General features: G+C 46.1%; 1 long non-coding RNA gene across 1 annotated transcript in view; it reads left to right on the top strand.

Annotated features, from left to right (window-relative positions):
- The window catches only part of LOC132420668 (uncharacterized), a 36,905-nt gene extending 28,406 nt beyond the window's left edge, over positions 1-8,499 (top strand). Inside the window, exons 4-5 of the long non-coding RNA XR_009518405.1 lie at positions 7,775-7,910; positions 8,252-8,499. This is a non-coding gene — a long non-coding RNA (uncharacterized lncRNA). The remainder of the gene's footprint in view (positions 1-7,774; positions 7,911-8,251) is intronic.
- The last annotated feature ends 12,277 nt before the right edge of the window (positions 8,500-20,776 follow it).

Raw genomic sequence — 20,776 nt, 5'->3', positions numbered from 1 at the left:
TCATCTTATCTAGAACTGGGTCACACCAGAAAAGACTGACTTTCCAGATGGCTCCCAGGGATCCGACTGTGCTCAGGCACGTTGAAGACACCAGCAAAAGCTGCTGCCCTGTTCAAGCCTGTCAACCGTCACAGCCCTTCCTCCAGGAAATAGAGAATCAACCATCCTCTCCCCTGCGGGGCTGGGGCCTCTTGCCTTCTCACTCACATCCTCCGTTGTTTCTGAACCAAATGGGGTCTGCTTGCCCGGCGCGATGGGCAGCAAAGGCAATCTGTTGACACCAGGTTGTGGTGAAGGAAAAGACAGTGTTTATTGCAGGGTGCCAAGCAAGGGAGTGGAAGACAAGCCTCAGACCACTCCCACTTGGTCTTTGAGTTTGGGGTTTTCTTCTTTAAGAACAAAGAAGCCGGGGTTACTCATATCTTGGGACATTGCTTAATCGTAGTTTTGGGAGTCAAGGTATCTCTGGTTTGTGATTCTCTGACCAAGTTCACAGCTGGGGGTCCGTTAGCTCATCTTGCCCTGGAGAAACAACCTGAGTTTGTACGTTAATGATGTGATCTATAACAGTAATTTTAGTACATTTACAATGTTACTGACAGCAGCAGTGGTAGTCATCTGACTGTTCAGTTAGCACAGGATTGAGGTCAGAGGGGACAAGAAAAGGAATAACGTTTTGGATAGAGAGATTAATCATAAACTCGGTAAGGGAACTCAGTTTTAGGGGGACTCAGTTTCACCATCAGTAACTCACCCATTTCAATCACCTTGGACTTAGAAGGTGAATGAAAGCCAAATCTTTATCTCCAGCCTACCTTTCTCTCCAAAGTTTCAGACATTTATATCCCTCTGCCCAAGAGATGTCTCCACTTGGTGGTGCCAGGGCCCAAACGACACATCCAAAGCCAAACGCAGCGTCTACCCCTGAAGCTATTTTCCTCCTTAAGTCCCTGTCTTGGTGGTTGTCATTGTAGCCAGAGCACAAGTGAGTCACCTCCCCCTGCCACACATTCACCCTCAGATCACTGTCCTGTCCGTTTCTCTCCACCTCTGTGAAACTCACCTGCATAATGACGGCAGCACCCAGAGTGGTCTTCCGTCTCTCATCATGGCCTCTACAGCACCCACCCAAATCAATTCTCCAGAACTCCACCTGGGTAAACTTTCTGATCCAACTGTGACACTCCTCTGTGTGACAGCATTCTGGGCTCCCCAAGGCTGTGAGATTGAGACCTTGGCCCGGCCCCGGGAGCTCTGTGACCTCTGCCCCGCTCCAGTCTCACCTCCACAACCCTGCCTGCACAAAGTCATATCCCCTGTGCCCCGGACATTCTCCCTCCTCGCAGGCCCCCAAATCCACCATGCTGTCTCTCACAGCACGTCCTCCGCTGCTGCCACAGCCCTTTGAAGCCTGGGGAGAGGAGAGCTCGGTATGTTTAAAATATAAAGAAATCCCCATCCAGGGTTTCCAAAAAGGCAGCGTATTTTCAATGTTTACAACTAATTCGCTAATGCCTTTGTCACAAAGACCTTATAATGCAATGTAATTGTGCCAGTCAGAGGATAATGAGAATCTGAAAAAAAGATAAATAATCCAAATGAACTTATTTACGAAACAGAAACAGACTCACAGACTTAGAGAACAAACTTATGGTTACCTACCAGTGGGGAGGATAGTTAGGGAGTATGGGATTGACATGTACACACCTCTATATTTAAAACAGGTAACCAAAAAGGACCTCCTGTATAGCACAGGGCACTTTGCTCAATATTCTGTAACAACTAATTGGGAAAAGAATTTGAAAAAAGAATAGATACATGTATATGTATAATTGAATCACTTCCTGGTACACCTAAAGCTAACACAACATTGTTAATCAACTGTACTCCAATATAAAATAAAGAGTTAGGGCTTCCCTGGTGGCGCAGTGGTTGAGAGTCTGCCTGCCGATGCAGGGGACACGGGTTCGTGCCCCGGTCCGGGAGGATCCCACATGCCGCGGAGCGGCTGGGCCCGTGAGCCATGGCCGCTGAGCCTGCGCGTCCGGAGCCTGTGCTCTGCAACGGGAGAGGCCACAGCAGTGAGAGGCCCACGTACCGGAAAAAAAGTAAAATAAAATTAAAAAAGAGTTAAAAATGAAACAAAAAGAAGTTAATGAAAGGGTTTATGGAATATAATCATTCAGGCTGCCCTTCCAGCCCATCTCTCCAGGTCTGCCAGGGCTAAGGGGTTTCCCAGGAAGCAGGACTGTCAGTGGTAAAATCAGGAAAGGCCTGGGCAAAGCAGGACACGCTGGTCACCGTAAGTATAAAACAGCGGTTGACAGGCGTATGATGGCCTTCTTCCTTCAGAACCGTCAGTGTATCTCTGTGGCTGTCTGCCTGATGTTAGCTTAAAGGCCACGTTGGAGGCCGTGGAGAGTGGGAAGCCGAACCTCTCCGGCCCGGTGCTCCCTGCGGCTTGCCCTTCCTGCCGCTACCAACCGACGAGTTCCTGCTCATCCTTCTGGGCTCAGCTCGCCCCAGTGCTGGCCTGATGACTGCTCCCTCCCACGTTCCCTCAGCATCCCCAACACGCCTCCTAGCAGGCGGCACGCTGTGTTGTGGTTTTCTGTGAGCGTGTCAGTTTCCACCTTTAGGCGGTGAGCAAGTTCAGGGCTGGGCTGACCCACAGAAGACCCTCGGTGGGCGATGAACAAACAGGACTGTGCATGGCCCACCGAGCAATCCCATCTGACATGTCTGCTGGGCCCGGACAACTCACAGGTTTCCTGGGCACCTCCTGTGTGCCAGGCTCGAGCGCAGCCTCAGCCTCAAGGAGCTGAGAACCCCGTGTTCTAAAGGCACCCAGGAGAGCAGACAAAGGAAGCTAGCAGTGCTTGTTTCATGCCTGCATGATGATAAAACACCACCTAATTCCTATGGTAAGGTTGAAGTGCCCAGGGAGGGCTGCCTGGAATGTGTGTAGGTGGCAAAGAAGACACCTGTACCAGACATGAGTAGCAAGAAGGCAGATGCCTTGTTGTCTAAAAAAAAAATAAAAATGTAAAAGAAACAGAAATGCCAAGTTACAGGAGAGGTTGCTCCCAGCAGCAAGACATGGAAGCAAGTTCCGATGGCCCCTTCTCCAGAAGGAGGGCTGAGCAACGTGACCTCCACAGCTCCTTCCAGATTCTATTATTTAACCTTGGCATTGCCAGCAGGGAGCAAGCCACAGATGCAGGAATTGAGCAGGGGTATTCTGGGTACAGTGCTAGTACCGACCAAGTGGGTCAGAGCACATGGGAGAGGAGTCTGGACGCGTGGACGGAGCTTGAATTGGGACCCCAGACTCCCCTGGACGTGTTTGGTGAAAGAGTGAGGAGTTTGGGAGCCAGGGAGCAGCAACTATCTCAGGGGCAGGAACTACTGCAGGACGTGAATGTTTGCCTGTGTGCCACCTCTGCTTCCTTCTCTCCTCCTCACACATTTCTCACGATGGAATTTCAGGGCTTATCACTAACCACAAAGATGGAAATCAATCCAGCCCTTTCCCCCATGGGTCCCCAGCAGTATGACAAAGGAGGCTTCAGAGAGCCAGATCGATAGCTGGGAAAGCTCCCCTGGAAAAGCATCTTGACTCGGCAGCCACAGTCTGTTTTCCCAATACTTTCCTCTGAATTGGGCTTACCCACTTCAAACTACGGGCACATCCCAACCAGGGCAGAGCCCGCCATGCTCAGCAGCATGGAGGGGTGGACCAGGAGGGAAACAGGTGCTCGTGTGCAGGAGGGTCAAAGGGGAGGACGCTTGGGAGGGGCTGGCGGGCGCAATCTCAGGCTCTTTCTCCAATCTCATCAGGTGTATCAGACTCTCCCCTTTGCCCCAGGGAGGAAGAGTAAGAGACAGGCTGGGAAAGCCTTCAGGGAGCAAGGAGATCACAGCTCCCTATCTCTGGAGGTAGCAGGTGCTGGGTCCCATGTGAGGTCCCCACAGACATCTTTATGGCTACTGGGGCTCCAGACTCCAGTCTGGTTCTGCCTGTTGGTCTTACCCTCCTACGTATGTGCAGGGTACAGGAGGGAGGCTTTGTTCCATCTGCACAGGCTCTACAGGAACCCAACAGCTGAGTAGGTACCAGTTATGGATCTAAACAGAGCATTACATTTAACTCCCACCTTCCCAATGGCAGTGGTAATCAAAGGCTGTGACCCATTTCTCTCCAGAAAGCATAGAGGATGTCAGAGTCCAACTTGTGACAGGGGCCTTGCTGAGAAGGGCATGGGGTCATAGTAAACAGAGCCGGGTTTGAATCTTTGACAACTACCCACTTCGAGATGCTGCATAAGATGTCACTCTCCAAGGTACTGTTCCATCATCAGTACGACGACGATAGTATCACAAGATGCTGTGGGAATTATTGATAATGTGTGAGCCTGTCACGTAGAGGTGATTACTAAACAGCAGGCTCTTCCTCACCTGTGTAACAGCCTGTCACTCCAGGCAAACATCACCACCCCTAGCCCTGGACAGGACTTGACCCAAGTTCTCTGGCCAGATCTCTGCAGCTCCAGCATGGGTTCCAGCATCCAGGCTGCGCTGCCAGATGGTGGGCTGCAAAGTTCCTGTGGCCTCGTACGTCTGCAGGATGGAGGCTGCTGCACTCCTTCTGTCTCCTTCCAAATTGGCTCTGGAATGGGGATGGGGTAAGATGTACAGATGGGATCCTCAGAGCCTCAGATCCACATGAGGGCCTCAGGGGAGACAGAAGCAGATGCAAGCAAGCAGGACACTGTATAGCATCACCCTTTAAGCCTGTAACAAGGTAACGAAGCCTATGCCGTAGTGATGATCAGTTCATGCACATCCGGGGATTCCAGCTCCGGCTCTGCCGCCAACCACTGAGCAGGTCCCTGCACCTCCTAGAGCCTTAGTCTCCTCATCCACAAAATGGGATGACATGACCTTCCTTGAAGGCGGGTTTCTGTCACCCTGGGTGTGAGCACTTCTTTGTAAGGTGCCAAGATGTATGCAGTTGGAAGGGGTGGCGATTATGGAAGTGTCATCGGAGGCACATTTGTTGCTGTGGGAAATGCAGGCGCTGGACCATTTTCTCATCTTTCCACAGGTTGCTAGAATCACAACTTATAATTAACGCACAGTGATATGGCTTGACCCAGTTTCCCAAATTAGAATGTTTCAACTACAACTGATGAAAGATGTGAAATTCTTGTCTACCTAGCAGAACTAGCCGGATAAACCTCCTTTCCCTGGACTTCAAGTTTTCTTCAGAGCTAATGAATAAATACACACGTTAAGCAAATGTATAAATTCGCTTATTCAATAAATATCAATTGATCACCTACTCTGCACCATTTATTAAGCTTAACGCTTTACCTGACTTGTCCATTTAATCCCCACATGAATTCTGTGAGGTGGGCACCCTGATGTGAAAATTAGGAAACTAAGCCTCAGAGGGGTTAGGTTACTGGATCAAGGCCATGCACCTAGAAAGCGACAAAGCACAATTAAACCCAAGTTTTCTTGCCCTCTCCTGCACCTGCTCTTTCATGATACCACGTGGCTTCTCCAGGCCCCTAGGAAGGGGAGTTAAGGTTATGTCTGGTAGAAGGAAGGAGTAGGGATGGACCACAAATTACAGCTGTTGTGTGCCCCAGTGTCACCACATTAAACATCCCAACCTTTCCTGGGACCCAGCCATTCATCCTGCTTCCCAACTCCAGGCAGGTGGCCCCTGGAACGCACTTACTGCCCCTGTTCTCCTGGCCGAACTCATCAGCTCTGTACCACTGTGCAGCTGCCTTGTCCTCAACCTCGGTTCTGACTTGTTTCACTTTCTACCACCCCAGGTCCATCTAGGAATAGGCTGGCACTGAACTAGGCACCCCATCTCCCTTGGACCCCTTGGGCTGGTGGGCAGCAACTGGGCAGTACAGGGCATGGAGTCAGACAGAGTGAGGCGCTTCTGATTGCTCTCCATTTGAGAAAGTAACTGGTTTCTCTGTGCCTCAGTTTCCTTATCTGAAAGCTGAGGGTAATCCCTGTCTCACAGGGTTGCTGAGAGTCCTAATGGGATAAGGTAATACACGTGTGGCATACAGTAGGCACTCAGCAAGTGCTATTTCCTTCACCTCCCCGCCCCATACTTGCAAAGTACAGCAAATGGTACATTCTGATCATGCTACGTTTTCCTCTGTGATTTCTTAGTTTTAAATGCTTGACTCTCATGTTGGTGAGTAGGGTAAGGTACAAATCTAATTCCTTTTTCAAACTCAATCTTCAGTCTTCCAACATGATTTATTAAGTGAGCTTTCCCTTCCATATTGCTTACTCATCATATAGGACAGTCTCTCATATAATTTGGTCTAATTCTTGGCCCTCTTCTGCATAACTTAGATATAGTTTTGTCTTTGTAGCTGCACTCCAGCTGTTTTTATTACTATTTGCTCTAAAATAGGTTCTTATAACCAGGCAGATAAATCTCCCCACCCCTGCTCTCCCACCCCCACCCGAATTATTTATTTTTCTTGGCCACTTATTCTTCCAGCCATACTCTTCTGTCAGGTTCCATGAGAAGTTCTGGAGCTTTAAACGAGGATTTGCTGGGTACACAGAGGATGTGAGGGCTAGCACTTTGGGGAATTCCACAAGCCTTGAAATCTCAAGTGGTCACACACATACACACACACATGCACATATGCACACACACATATATGCACGTACACAGTACACATACATGCGCGCACACATATACACACATACATGCACACACACACATACATGGACATACACACGTACACACGTATACACAGCCAACCCTGTTCCCTGCTTGCCCCTCCAACCCTTCCCCACCGATAGGAAGAAGACAGTAAATGACAACCATCTGGTACCCAATTATGACCCCTTGCCAGGCCTGCCTCGCGTTAAAAGGCATAGGGATGAGGCTGGAAATTAGTCCAGTGATGGGCAAGTTCAAGGGAAATCCTAAGAACCTCGGAGTCTAGACCTGCTTTACTAGTTTCCCATTACATTGACCTCTAAGGCATTTGACTAACCCAGTGGATTTCCAGGTGCAAGGCTCCCTACCAGCAGCCCCTGGGAACTTGATAGAAATGTAAATTCTTGGGCCTCACCCCAAGAATTGAATCTGGGTGTGGAGCCCAGCAATCTGTTTTTTTAACAAGCCTCCCCATGACTGAATGCTTGAAATTGAGAGCCACTGGATTAAACAAGCATAGATTTACTCAAAGTCTACCTCAGCTTATTTCTGAGATCTCAGGCATGCTGGCAGCCTGGTCAGCTGCGCAGAAGAAACTTTGAAGGATGCCTGCAAATGTAGAAGAGCTGCAACAAAGCCAGATTCGTTGTATCAATAATTGGACCACACGTGACCTATACACGAGAAGGGTCGATATCTTCACAATATTACTCCTGCTTGCCAGGAAAATGCAATTCTCCTTCTGCTCTCCTGCAGGAATCACAAGTATTATGGTTTTCTCTACCCGGTCACAAACATCCTGCATTGAGTTTATTCCAAAGTACTTACTATATTTTGTCACTGTGAATGGGTTCTCCTTAGCTGTGGATTTTCTAACTGACGATGCCTGGTATTCATATAGCATCCTGTGCATTCATCGGTAATCACTCATTTTTCTGACCTCTTTACTTCTAGTCCTTTTTGACAGCTGGTTTGTTTGTCTTTCTCAAGGTGTCTTTTGAATAATAATACTGCCGACTTTGGGCCTAATGTTTATTATTTGCATTTCTGCTTCAGGGGCCCACCTGGATGAGTGGACAGATTTGACAAAAGACGGTGGAAGGAAGGGCATTTGGGGGGCCAGACTTGTCCTGGAACACACTTCCCACCTGGCCACCTACCTGAGCTTAACGTAGCCTTTGGGACTCACCTGGTAAATTCACCTTTGGGTTTTTGGAGTTTTTTTACCTTTGTTTTAATCCAAGTTTTAAAATTTGTTTGCATAGAGTTATACAGACAATTCTGTAATCATTCTCTTACTTTAGCTTTTATAGATCCATTTTTGTATATAACTCTTGGATCCATATGGAATTTCTTTGCATGTGAAGAATAAGGTGATGTTACATGGGAGAACAAAATCTGGCTACATGTTAGATCTGTTTCTTTTACTCCCGTTGCTTTTGTTCACTAAAAGGATACTGTTTATACGTAATGGCCTGCCTTGGGGAGCCCTGCCCTTCTGCCTGAATGTTAAACCAAAGTGCCTTTGTTCAGGGGAACATCCGGACCCTGTCCACCTATGGATGGCTGCAAGAAAGAAGAAATTAACACATCCTCTCCCGGAGGCTGGCCATTCCAGGGGATACTTGTAAGACTTATGGTCTTTTTACTCTACTTCCTCACCTTCTCCCCGTCTCTGTTTTATAAAAGAAACTGACATCCAGGCCCTGATAAGATGGATATTTAGAGACATTAGTCGGCCGTCTTCTCGGTCTTCCGGTTTTCCGAATAAAGTCGTATTCCTTTACCTCAACACCTTGTCTCCGATTCATTGGCCTGTCACACGGTGAGCAGAGCGAGCTTGGACTTGGTAACAGTAATAAATCATTTTTTTCCTTCAGGTAACTAACCAGTTTTCCCAATGCAGTTTATTGAATGCCCCATCCGTGCTGATAAATTTAATGATGCCATTTTAATCAAATACTCATTTCCCATACGTGCTTGAATTTATTTTTTGACGCTCTTACATTGATTTCTTGGTCTATTCCTACTCTGAAATGTCTGTGGCCTTAAACAATGGTTTAATATACCTGATAGTATCACAGTCATACTTGTTATTCTTTTTCAGTTCTTTCTCTGCTTCCAATCATGTGTTTATTTTACGAGATGAAATTTAGCTTTAATAGCTCAAATTCCAAACAAAAATCTATTGGTAATTGGGCTGGGAACACACTTAATTTAGAGATTAAATTCAGGAATTAAAACTACCCTACTGAATAGTCTTCCAAAGAAAAACAAGGGAGGTTTTTCACTTACTAGAATAATTTGTGCAGCTTTTAATAGGAATTTTAAGTTTTTAGCATAGGGTTAGGTCTACACTGTACTGGACTATATAAGGTTAGGACTGTACTAACATTGATTAATACATTTGTTCTTAAGTATTTTTATGTTTCTATTGTAAATGGCATCTTTTCTTCCCTTAGATTTTCTAACTGGTTATTATTTGTAATATAGTAAAGGTTTGATTTTTGGCATAAACTTTACAACCAGGTGCCTCTTCCTTTCTAAGTTTTGTATATCTTATGTCTTTCTCATGTATGATAGTGGGAGTTCTTGTTTCTGACCTTAACGGGAATGTGTCTGGCTTTTCACATTAAGCTGTGCTAGCTTTTTGGATGGAAGATTATAATATTTTATAATGTTAAGGAAATATCCATTAGTATTTATTTTGTTAATTAAAAAAAAACTGAGGGACTTCCATGGTGGTCCAGTGTCTAAGACTCCATGCTCCCAATGCAGGGGACCCAGGTTCGAACCCTGGTTGGGGAGCTAGATCCCCCATGCCACAACTAAGAGTTCACATGTCGCAACGAAAGATCCCACATGCTGCGACTAAGACCTGGCACAGTCAAATAAACAAAGTTTTTTAAAGTGGTCCTAATAACTTCTGCATAAAAATCAAAAAAGGTTAAGATTTTAAATAAGTAAATAAATAAATAAAATACAAACTGAAATGAAGGTTGCACGATAGCAAATGCATTCTTTAGCATAAAATTTTCTAATATTAAACCATCCTTACATTCTTCAGATTGATCTCTCTTCATGTATCTTTCTTTTAGTGTCTTCTGCTTCTCTTTGCTGATATTATATTAAGGATTTTTGCGTTGGTTGTCATAACTGAGTTTGATCTGTAGATGTCTTTCTTTTCTCTTTCGCCTTTTTCTTTCAGGCTTTGGTAAAGTTTTGGTGAGATTCTCCCGTCTCTGGGAACATTTAAGTAGCACTGTGGTTATCTGTTTCTCAAAGGTTTGGAAGAAGTTACCTGTGAAATCTAGGGACTTAGTACTTTTAAAGAGAGTAGCTTTATTATGATTTTATCAATTGAGTTCTGTACCTTAGAACCTTTATTATTTTTTAACGTCTTTATTGGAGTATAATTGCTTTACAATGGTGTGTTAGTTTCTGCTGTATAACAAAGTGAATCAGCTATACATATACATACATCCCCACCTTCGAACCTTTAAACAGTCATCATAACTCCTTATATTTTCCGTACAGATGGAATTCACCTACGAAACCAGCCTCATCCTTGTGGAGGTGGGATGGTTGAAAGGGGTAGGTCTTAGGTCCCTTTCCCAATTTCTTCCATGGTCTGACTCCTCTTTATTAAATTTTGATGACATAATTTTTTTTAGAAAATTATGCATTTTATCTAGATTTTCTAATGTTTAACCACAGAGGTTGTGCAAATCACTCTATAATCATTTTTTTTAATTTAATTTCTGTTTTTTCTTAATTCAAAATTTGTTTGAGTTTTCTCCACTTAAAAAAATAGGTAAGGCAGTGGTTATTATATTTTATAATTTTTTCAGCAAATCTTCAATTTATGTTCTTGAATCTCTGTATCATTTTTGTTCTGTCTTCTAAATTGCTTGCTACTTTTCTCTTCATTAGTGTCTTCCCTCTACTTTCCTTAGGTTAGTTTAATTATGTTTTCTAAATTCTTATATTAATTGCTTAATTTTATTTCATTTCATTCTTTCTTACTTAGTAGCATAGATACGTAAGCTAGTAATTTTTTCCAAACACTGCTCTAGCCACATTCTATAGTGTTTAATATGTAGTGTTTATTGTGTCATCACATTTTATTTTTGTGGATATTCTAGAGCAGAACTACCAATAGAAATATAATGTGACATCATCTGTCATTTTACAGTGTACAGTATCCACATTTAAAAAGTAGAAAGAAGAAACAGGTGAAATTATTTTAATAATATTTATTATTTAACCCAGTATACCCCAAATGTTATCATCTAAACATGTAATCAATAAAAATATCAATACATTAATGAGATATTTTATATTCTTTTTTCATGTTAAGTCTTGGAAATCCAGTGTGTTCACGCCCACAGCGATTCAGACTAGCCACGTGTCAGGCGCCACGTTTCAATAGCTACGTGGGGCTAGTAGCTACCATATGGAGCTGCACTGCTTCAGAATTTCAGCTTTGGTCTCCTCTACGACAGAGGTGTTTAAGGAAGAGATTAAGACGTAAGCAGAGTTAGGCTTTTTGTTTATGTTTTGTCTTTATAGTTTGATTACACTGGGATCAGGGAATATGATCTATTTGATTGTTGATGGGAAAATATGATATTTTCCATTTTTTGAAACTGGCTGATGTATGTCATATTAATATTAATCATATTTTTAAATAAATGTTCCCTGGGTCCTTGCAAAAGAGATGAATTGTCTGTTTTTTGGGTGTAGTGTTCGTTTCATTGTTTATGTCTATTATGTGGGGGGGAGGTCTACCATGAACCAAGTGATATACATCTATCTACCATAAAACCACCATAAACTAATGTAACATCTCCTATTATTATTATTATTATTATTATTTGGCTGTGTTGGGTCTTCGTTTCTGCACATGGGCTTTCTCTAGTTGTGGCGAGAGGGCTTCTCATTGCAGTGGCTTCTCCTGTTGCGGAGCACGGGCTCTAGGTGCATGGGCTTCAGTAGTTGTGGCTCGCGGGCTCTAGAGCGCAGGCTCAGTAGTTGTGACATACGGGCTTAGTTGCTCCGCAGCATGTGGGATCTTCCCAGACCAGGGATTGAACCCATGTCGCCTGCATTGGCAGGCAGATTCTTATCCACTCTGCCACCAGGGAAGCCCTCTTATTATTTTGTATCTATTCATTTCCCTCTTTTTTTTGTAACTTCTAAAAAGTTTACATTGATGTTATTTTACTTAGTATTTAAGGATTTCATTGGAAACCGTCAATTTTATCTGTATGAAATTCCCCCATTTGTGTTTCTCCTTTTATCTTACATTTTTATTGATGTTAATATACTTCTGCTTTTGTTTGCCTTTTCCTGATACGCATTTGTATGCATTTTCCTTTTGTTTGCATTTTACTGATCCGAATTGCTCTTTTAGATGAGTTTTTTTGTAGACAGCATACAGCTGGGTTTTCACTGAGCTGATACATACCGTCCAAGTAACCAGTAAACACAGAGAATATGGTCAGAGAAAAACAAAATATTTCCTCCACTCCCAGTGAATACAATTTATCCCTAGACGGAAGATAAGAGCTCTTACATCTATAGCAGGATCTCAACCTCGGCACTATTGACTTTTGGGGCTGGAATATTCCTTGCGGTGGGGCTGTCCTGTGGACTGTAGGATACTTCACAGCATCCCTGGCTTCTACCCACTAGGTACCAGTAGCACTCCCCCATCCCCACCCCTGGTTGTGACAACCAAGAATGTCTCCAAACGTTGCCAAGCGTTTGTTGGAGGACAAAAATCTCCCCTGTTTAGGAAGGGCCCTTCCACACCTAGAAGGGCCGTTCCACACCTTTCTGTCAGGCTTCTCACCCACCTATCTGCACCTGTTCCCTCCAAATACAGGTTTCAGAGTGAGATGTATGGCAGACCTGCTGCTTCTCAGCTGTGGAGAAAGCCACTGCTCAGAGTTCTAGAAACTTCCATCTCTGATGACGCCTTTCACATTTGTGGTCAGAGGTTTCAGTCCTTGCCTTACTTGAACATGACCCCTTGATCCTCTGCCAGTGTGCCTCGTCTGTCTGTTTCTTATTAAGTGTACGGAGAAGGAGGTTACATGTTCGTCTGTACTCCACCATCAATCCACAGCCATCTCCCCTCTAGTCCCCAATCTGAGCTCTTTTCCCTGCATGTCCGACAGAGAGATGTCAGGTTTCAGTAAAACAATAATTAAATCTATAGTCAACTCTGATCTGATGGCATTAAACAGAGGAACACGGAACAAGGAACAATGTTCTCTGAAGGGAGAAATATTTTTACATGAATATTTTGGTATTTGTTAATGTACTGGAATTAATAGAGAGGTGTAGGAGGTGCTGAATAACAATCCAATTTGTACTGATTATTCCCAAATTAAGATTAGCACAGAAACCTGTCTGGAGTGGGAGGCGAAGTCTGCTGTTCCAAAGAAGAGGTTTTAAAGGTGTAGGTGGGGTGAGTGAGAGAAACTGAATGTAAACGTTCTTGCAAAAAGAATGAGGAACGAGCCTGCAGATCTCCTGACAGCCAGGGGCGTCCCTTTGAGAAGGCCCAGCCCTCAGCCCAGAGAAGACCAGCAGGGGCTATTCCCTAATCCTGACCCTTCCAGCATCCCTTAAATTCAGTGGGTAGCTTACGGCTTACAAAGAGCTTTTGTATATTTAGCATTTCAAATAAAATGGATAAATACACATGACAGCCTAATAAAGGGATTTATTATGGGATTCCTAAATAGATGGAGAGATTTGAATAAGCTATATTAGTTGCATAGAACTATTACTTCATCCCATAGATGTTTGTAGAGTGCCTGTTGGGGTTCACATACCAGCTATGGTGTGGAGATGATTCTTCCACACCCTGCCATCAAAAGGTTGACAGTCTACTGTGGAGACAGAAGTGAAGTACCAATTACAAAGCAGCGTCATCAGCCCCATGATAGAGACCTGATGTCTGTCCAAAGGAAGGGTGCTTAATACTGTTTGGGAGGGAGAGAAGGGAGAGAAGTCAGGGAAGGCTTCCGGGAGGAATTAAGACAGAGCTGAGTGTGACTGGATGAGCAGAAGTTAGCCTAGTGAAGGTGGCAAAGGCATTCCTGGTAGAGCAGTCCACATGAGCAAAGGCACTGAGATCAGAAACAGCATAGCGTGTGCTGGAGGCAAAGCAGGTTCATATTATGGGCGCATCAAGTCCAGGGCAGGCAGTGGCCATGAAGCACCTTGGGTCCTCTCTTCCAAGTCTTGGTATTTCATCAGGTTAGTGATGGGGACCCGCTGACCAACCCGTCTTTGCTGAATCACTTTCTGCCCTTGGCTTCTGCACTGGACACTCCTGATTTTCCTCCTCAGTAGCTTCTCTGAGTGGTCTCCTTGTCGTGATCCTCCCCCTTTTCCACCCTCTAAGTACGAGCATGCCCCAAGGCTCAGTTTTTGGCCTGTTTCTCTTCTCCATACATACACACTCCCGTAGCTTTCAGTACCATCTCTCTGCTGATGAATCCCAAATTTACATCACTAGCTTCAATCCTTACCTCCCAGATCCAGATGCATATATTCAATCGCCTACACCCCATCTCTACTTGGGTCTCAATTAATGTTCAGTTGCATGTAGCAAAGACCCAAAATGTCGGTGCATTTAAAAGGATAAAAGCTCAGCTATAGGCCATTTGTGGCCAGCATGGTGGCTCCACAGACATCTAGGACCCAAACGTTACTAGATTTCTACTCCAACACACTTAGAGTGTGGCCTTCAACCTCGTGGCACAAGATGGAGCCCCATCCATCGTAACAGAGTTCCAAGCAGCATGATGAAGGAAGGGGTGATGAAGGAGCTGTTGCAGGTCAAATTCCGCGGGCGGCACACTCGGAGACGGTTGCTTGCATACAAGAATTTCATTGGGATGTACACCTAAGGTGTACAACCCCTGGGGGTGAGTAACAGAAGTTGGACTGGGCAGAAGGAGAAGTTGGGCTATAAGACCTCAGCCAATCCTACAGGAAATTCTGCAGATGGTCCTCAAGAGTTTTCCCAAATGGGGCAAGGGGACCAGATCATTTTATCCCTACTTCACCCAGTCACCAGATGCAGGCTGCACTAGGAAGGGGCATCACTTGGGGAGGGGTGGCTCTCATAGCTAAGGACAATCACTGGAGAAAGGGACTCAGCTGAAAACTGTCAGCACTTACCATTCTTTGTAGCTGGGAGAACAAGTGCTGCAGTACTGAACATGGGAGAAATCTGGGTGGGAAATAACAGAATCCACTACAGTCCATCCCTTGAGCTACTCAGATCCACTTGCTTTGTATACGTTTTGAGAGGAGCACTTTCAGGATTCCGGTGGGCCTCTTTTCCTGGGGGAAACTTACAAAGAGAAGGCTTTGCCGGTGCAGCTTGTCTCAGGGTCATAACTGGTACTCATCAGCTCCTTCCTCTACTACCCCTGTGAGATCCCCCCACTCTGAGGAAGCACCTCTTCTGATCTAGGTGGTTTCCTTTTGTGGGTTACCCTGTGGTCTGAGCTCCTGGTCATTACGCCCTTCTCAGGCTGTGGCTACAACACTTGACCATTTACCATCAAATTTGGACGGGGGAGACCTAAGAGACGCCCTTGTGGATCACTTTGGTGCCAGATGTATTCTTCTTTGCCCCCTTTGCATGATACGAGCCCTATTTTCACCTGGTGATGAATCAGTTACCACTGCCAAGATGGTGACTCCCTTTTTGTCCCTGTCAGCACAAAGAGCCCAAAGGGAGCAGGCAGTAGCCATAATTTGAAATTTAGTGGAACTCATGTTATCTCCTTTGATGGAATCATTCCCCACCCCGCCTCGAGGGTCAAGACCTCCAAACCCACTGAGTCCAAAGTTGTGGGAACAGGATGCAGACATTCTGAAAGTGGGTCCTGGGAGCAGGCCCACCCTTCCTTCATCTCTGAGTTCCTAGACCTATATCTTAAGGAATCATTGAAGTGTTTTGAGTAGAGAAATAGCAATTCCAAATCAGCAGTGCTGAGGATAGACCATAAAGGAAAGTATTTAAAGCAGGAAGACCAGCGATGAGGCTGTTAGAATAGTCCAGGCAGGAAATTATGTGGGCCTAATAATGGAATATTATTAGAACCTGACATTTCCCTCAGCAGGAAAGCAAGCACTTAGTATCCAATTAGTGTCTCTGGGTACATCAGGAGGCATACTGTAGGTTAGGAGAGACATTTGTTAAGCTTGCCCTGCACTCATAGAAGCAAAACGATTACAGAATCATTCCAAAAATAACCCAGCCAAACTGGTGAACCGTAGCTTGGCTATATGTCAGCTCGATCAGCAGAGACACAGAAATAAGACAGCCAGGCAGGTAGACTGTTTCTCTCAGCCCCACCCAGAGTGGGGCCAGGGATTCTTCCCCTAGACCTTGATCTCTGCTTATTTCTCTGTTCCAGAACATTTACCATCATCTACCTGGAAGTCAAGATGTTTACCTATCTGCTTGCCCTGCTCTAGACTGTGATCTCATAGAACAGGAAGTTTTTCCTGCCCTCTTTTGTGCCTATCACAGTCACAAAGAGACAAAACTCAGTCACTTTGGAATGGAATTGAAGAAGAAAACAAGCTCAGAACGAGCTCAGTCACTTTTGAACGGAATTGAAAAAAAACCTTTGCAAGTGAGATCGCTGAACTGCTATCAGGGATCAACAATATTAACAATAATAACAATGACAGGTAACATTGTGGAGGCCCCTCCTATGGGCCAGGCACACTTCGAAAGGATTTACTTGCATTATCTTATTTAATCCTTCCCAGAATACGATCAAGTAGGTATTATTATCATCCCATTTTCCATAGAAAGAAACTTTGTCAAGAGAGGTGGCAAAGAGAACTCCAGAGAGTCTTGCACCGGCAACTTCCAGCTCCTGCCCGAAAATGGCACATGGCCCTCATTCATGATTCGTTGGCCAAAACAGATCACATGGTCCCACTGATTCGCAAGGGAACCCGGAAGTGCAGTCTCACAAATGGGGGTCCCAGAAACATCTGAAGACCAGCACTAGTGACAACGACACTATGGAAATGAGATTTCCAGGGACCCTAAGGGAAAGTTCTGTGAGGTAGGAGAGCAGTAGTTATTGATGCGATTCCCCGATACAAGTTAATCTGATTCCAGAGCCCGTGCACCTAACCGAAATCTAGAAGGCTACACCAAAATGTCCACAACAGTTATGCCTGGGATAGAACAAATAGGTTATTTTTATTTTCTTCTTTACACTGTCCTGTCTCTTCCAATATTTCTACAATGAATCTGTATTTACTTTGATAATCAGATAATATGTATCATAGGGAAAATAATATCTGCATAATAATTATCTTCCCCGGACAAGGTATTCCACTCCCCATCAGCCCTCTTTATTTTTTATTTTTTTAAATAAATTTATTTATTTAATTTATTTACTTTTGGCTGCGTTGGGTCTTCGTTGCTGTTGCTGTGCGCGGGCTTTCTCTAGTTGTGGCGAGTGAGGGCTATTCTTCATTGCGGTGCATGGGCTTCTCATTGCGGTGGCTTCCCTTGTTGCGGAGCACAGGCTGTAGTGCGCGGGCTCAGTAGTTGTGGCTCGCGGGCTCTAGAGCACAGGCTCAGTAGTTGTGGCGCACGGGCTCAGTTGCTCTGAGGCATGTGGGATCTTCCCAGACCAGGGACTGAACCCGTGTCCCCTGCATTGGCAGTCGGATTCTTAACCACTGCACCACCAGGGAAGCCCCCCATCAGCCCTCTTTAGATGCTGTCTCTTCCTTGCTCCTTTTCCTAAAACCCATCCTCAGAAAACATTCTGATTAAGTCCATGACACAAAAGAGGTCCTTATTGGTATTCAGGTTTTACCCATTCTGAGATGTTAGCCTTATGCCAAAAGACTTCCTAGATGGTAGCATTTCAGGTGCACAGTACCACCAGCCTGGATGGAGAGCTGCCTTTTCTAGTATGGAGAATGGAACCATCACAGCATCCCTGAAAACACCCTGCACCAACGGCCATGGATACCAGTTCCAGCCTCATGCCCCCAACCCTGCTACCCAACCTCCAGTCATATGCTCCTCTGAGAATTTCACAAGTCCCTCTTATGCAGGCATTTATTTTCAAGGAATCGAAGGTGTCATCCGTTTCTCTGTCATCCCTCCTCCACAGCTGCTGCCCTCTTCCCGCAAAGCTTCCAGCGTCTCAGCACGGGGTGAATGCACCTGCCCCTAGAAATACAAAACCCACTGCCTGAGCACAGGCACAGCAATTTCAACGGGAACCCAGGACCAGAACAGCGTCACCCCACCTGCTTCACCTTGTGACCACCCTCTGTGTTTCTCAGCTTGCCCACTACACAGATGGGTTGCTCACGCTGTCCTGGACTTTGACAAGAAGGAGCTAGGGCCCCACCCCTTGCTGCTGGTCATGTGACACAGCCATCACCTCCTTCTCTCACTTCCTTCAGAGGCTGAACGGATGCTTCAGGGAAGCAGCAGTAAAGTACAAGCATAAACGTAAGAAACTCCTACAACTCAACAGCAAAATAAATAAATAAATACACAATTAAAAAATGGGCAATGACTCAGATCGATGAGCATCTGGTGTTCAAGGCCAGCCCACTCAAGTCAACCAGCATCAATAGAGCACCTGCTGTATGCAGAGTCATGAAATGGAGCCAAGAGTAGCTGCTAGGAGAACTGAAGTGTTCCAGATTTCCCTCCCTCAAAGGAAAAACATCCAGGCCCTCTGTCTAGACAGCTATCCTCAGAGGCTCTGAAGATACTTTTCGATTTGGAATCTCACCCAGAGAGGCTCTGTGATATTATAGGGCTCGCCTGAAGGTGCAGCTGGCAGACTCCAGCTCAAGTGGTTTCCAAGAGGAGCTTAACGAAGACACCACTTTACAGATTAAAATCATCTCTCATTGCCATGGCAATCCTGCGGGTCATTAAAGAGAAGCACTTAGGGCTGGCGGGGCTCCTGCAGGTCCTGGGACTGGCAGGAACCACAGGCCATGGAGGATGGTAAAGGGGGGCAGACAGAAGACCAGTCAGAAAGGCAGAGGCCGCCCAAATGCCTGTCCTTCTACCAGGAAACAGACTGGAAGTGACTGACATGCAGGACACTCACTGGAATCAATGAACTCTCCAGGATCGAGAATGTTGCAGGAGTCAAGAAAATACTCCTTATGAGGGGCTGACTCAAGGGCTCCTGTAGCTGACCCCTACATCTGGACACAGCAGAGCATCTAGAACTGCAACCGCAGAACAGGCAACGGGAAACCAGGAGGTGCGCCCTCTCGGGTAAGTGTATCATCCCAGAGGGGACTGAGGGCGGGGGGCTGGGGAGCGGTGTGGAGAAGAGGAGTGATAGAGACGAGGAAGGGGTGAGGGAGGACAGCCATCTCTGCCACGTAAATGCAGGGAATTCAGAGGCCGTCTGGCTCCCAGATCCATAAGACCTTCTCTACCTCCAATAGTCCCCAGCAACATGAGTAGAGACAGAGTGAGATTTTGAACTTAGCTCAGAGGCGGAGCTTTGCCGAGGTCTTTCTTTCAGCCTCACTCACCACCCCTTCCCAACTGAGGGCCTTTCCCATCACCATAACAGCTCACATCCCATAATAATCAGTGGAACACCTGATCGAGAAGGATAAGCAAAGTGATCTGCCCCAGTTCAGAAATCTTTGTCTTCTGGGATCTCCTAGATGATCAGGAGAGTTGCTGAGACTCCTAGTCCTGGGTAATCAGAACTAACAGCTCCTGAACTTGACACAAGGGCCTCTGCTAGGGTATAGATGCTCATCAGCAGACATACCAATAGGTAAGGTGAACCCCAACATTCTGTCTCCCCTACATAGCACCAAATGCATAGGCTGCAGAATTCCAAGTGTAACTGTGGCTAATCCTGAAAAGGGTCTACAGAACATTCTGTGATAAGGGGCGCTGCACAGGAGGTCATGGAGAATGTGAGCTCAGACAGAATGGTGAGAGTACAATCCCGTGACATAGAAGGGCAGAGGGATACAGGCCGAGCTGGTAGACAGGTTCCAAATAGCGTTGAGTGGAAAACCCAAGAGAGCTCAGTCCAACTCTGTGCACGCCCCTGCCCCTAAGACGAGCTTCTGAAGCAACATAGACCTGCTACAGGGCTGGAGGCTGGGACCGTGGATGGTGGCCTGGAGGTTGGAAGGACAGGATTCTCCAGAGGACACCAGCTCTTGCTGTCACAATGAGTCAGGCTTGGACACAGAGCATATGGAGAGATGAAGGGATGGGTCCTGTAAGCTTGGTCCCAGAGGACATCTGAGCAGCCCTAGCGGGGCTAAGGTATACTAGGGTATAGGCACGAGGGAAGCCTGGCCACAGACACAGCTGGTTCTGTAAGTGAATGGCAAGCGTGAGCAGACCCCAGGGGTGGGCTCCCGGGGAGGGCACCAAGGTCTGAGGCAGGGTCCGTGGCCCAGCCAACAGACCAAGACAGAAGGCCAGGGCTTGGGAGCTTCACTGCAAGTGTTTAGGAATCCCCCACCTCCACAAAGTGCTCTCTAGATGGGAAAGGGGCCCTGAGCCCACACTGAGATCCCCTCCCAGCACTCAAACAGCTTAAAAGGCCAAGATTTCAGATGGACAGGAGCCTTCAGAAGGTACATGCAGTCCTTGTGCTGGTTGGGATGGGGTACCTTGCCATCTTGTAGGGAGCAGTAGAATTGTACCCCAGCCCCTTCAAAGCCCTGGTAGTGTCCTGTAGCAATAGATGGCGCGCTCCGAGGACAGGGGTCCTTAGCTGCAAGGCTGTATTTTGCTCGTGGGGCATATACAGGTTTGAAGCCAGGGGAAAAAAGAGAGATGAGGCTGCACCCCCTGCCCATCCTCCTTCTCTGCCCCTCCCCCATTTGAACGCAGCCTCTCCCCAAATTACTTTTGCACCAGTTGTCTTAAGACCCGTGTTTTGTTTTTGTTTTTTGGGGTTTTTCTGTGGTACGCGGGCCTCTCACTGTTGTGGCCTCTCCCATCACGGAGCACAGGCTCCG

The sequence above is a fragment of the Delphinus delphis genome, chromosome 2, assembly GCF_949987515.2.
Source record: "Delphinus delphis chromosome 2, mDelDel1.2, whole genome shotgun sequence".
Classification (NCBI taxonomy): domain Eukaryota; kingdom Metazoa; phylum Chordata; class Mammalia; order Artiodactyla; family Delphinidae; genus Delphinus; species Delphinus delphis.
This window is presented reverse-complemented; position numbering and strand designations above follow the sequence as displayed.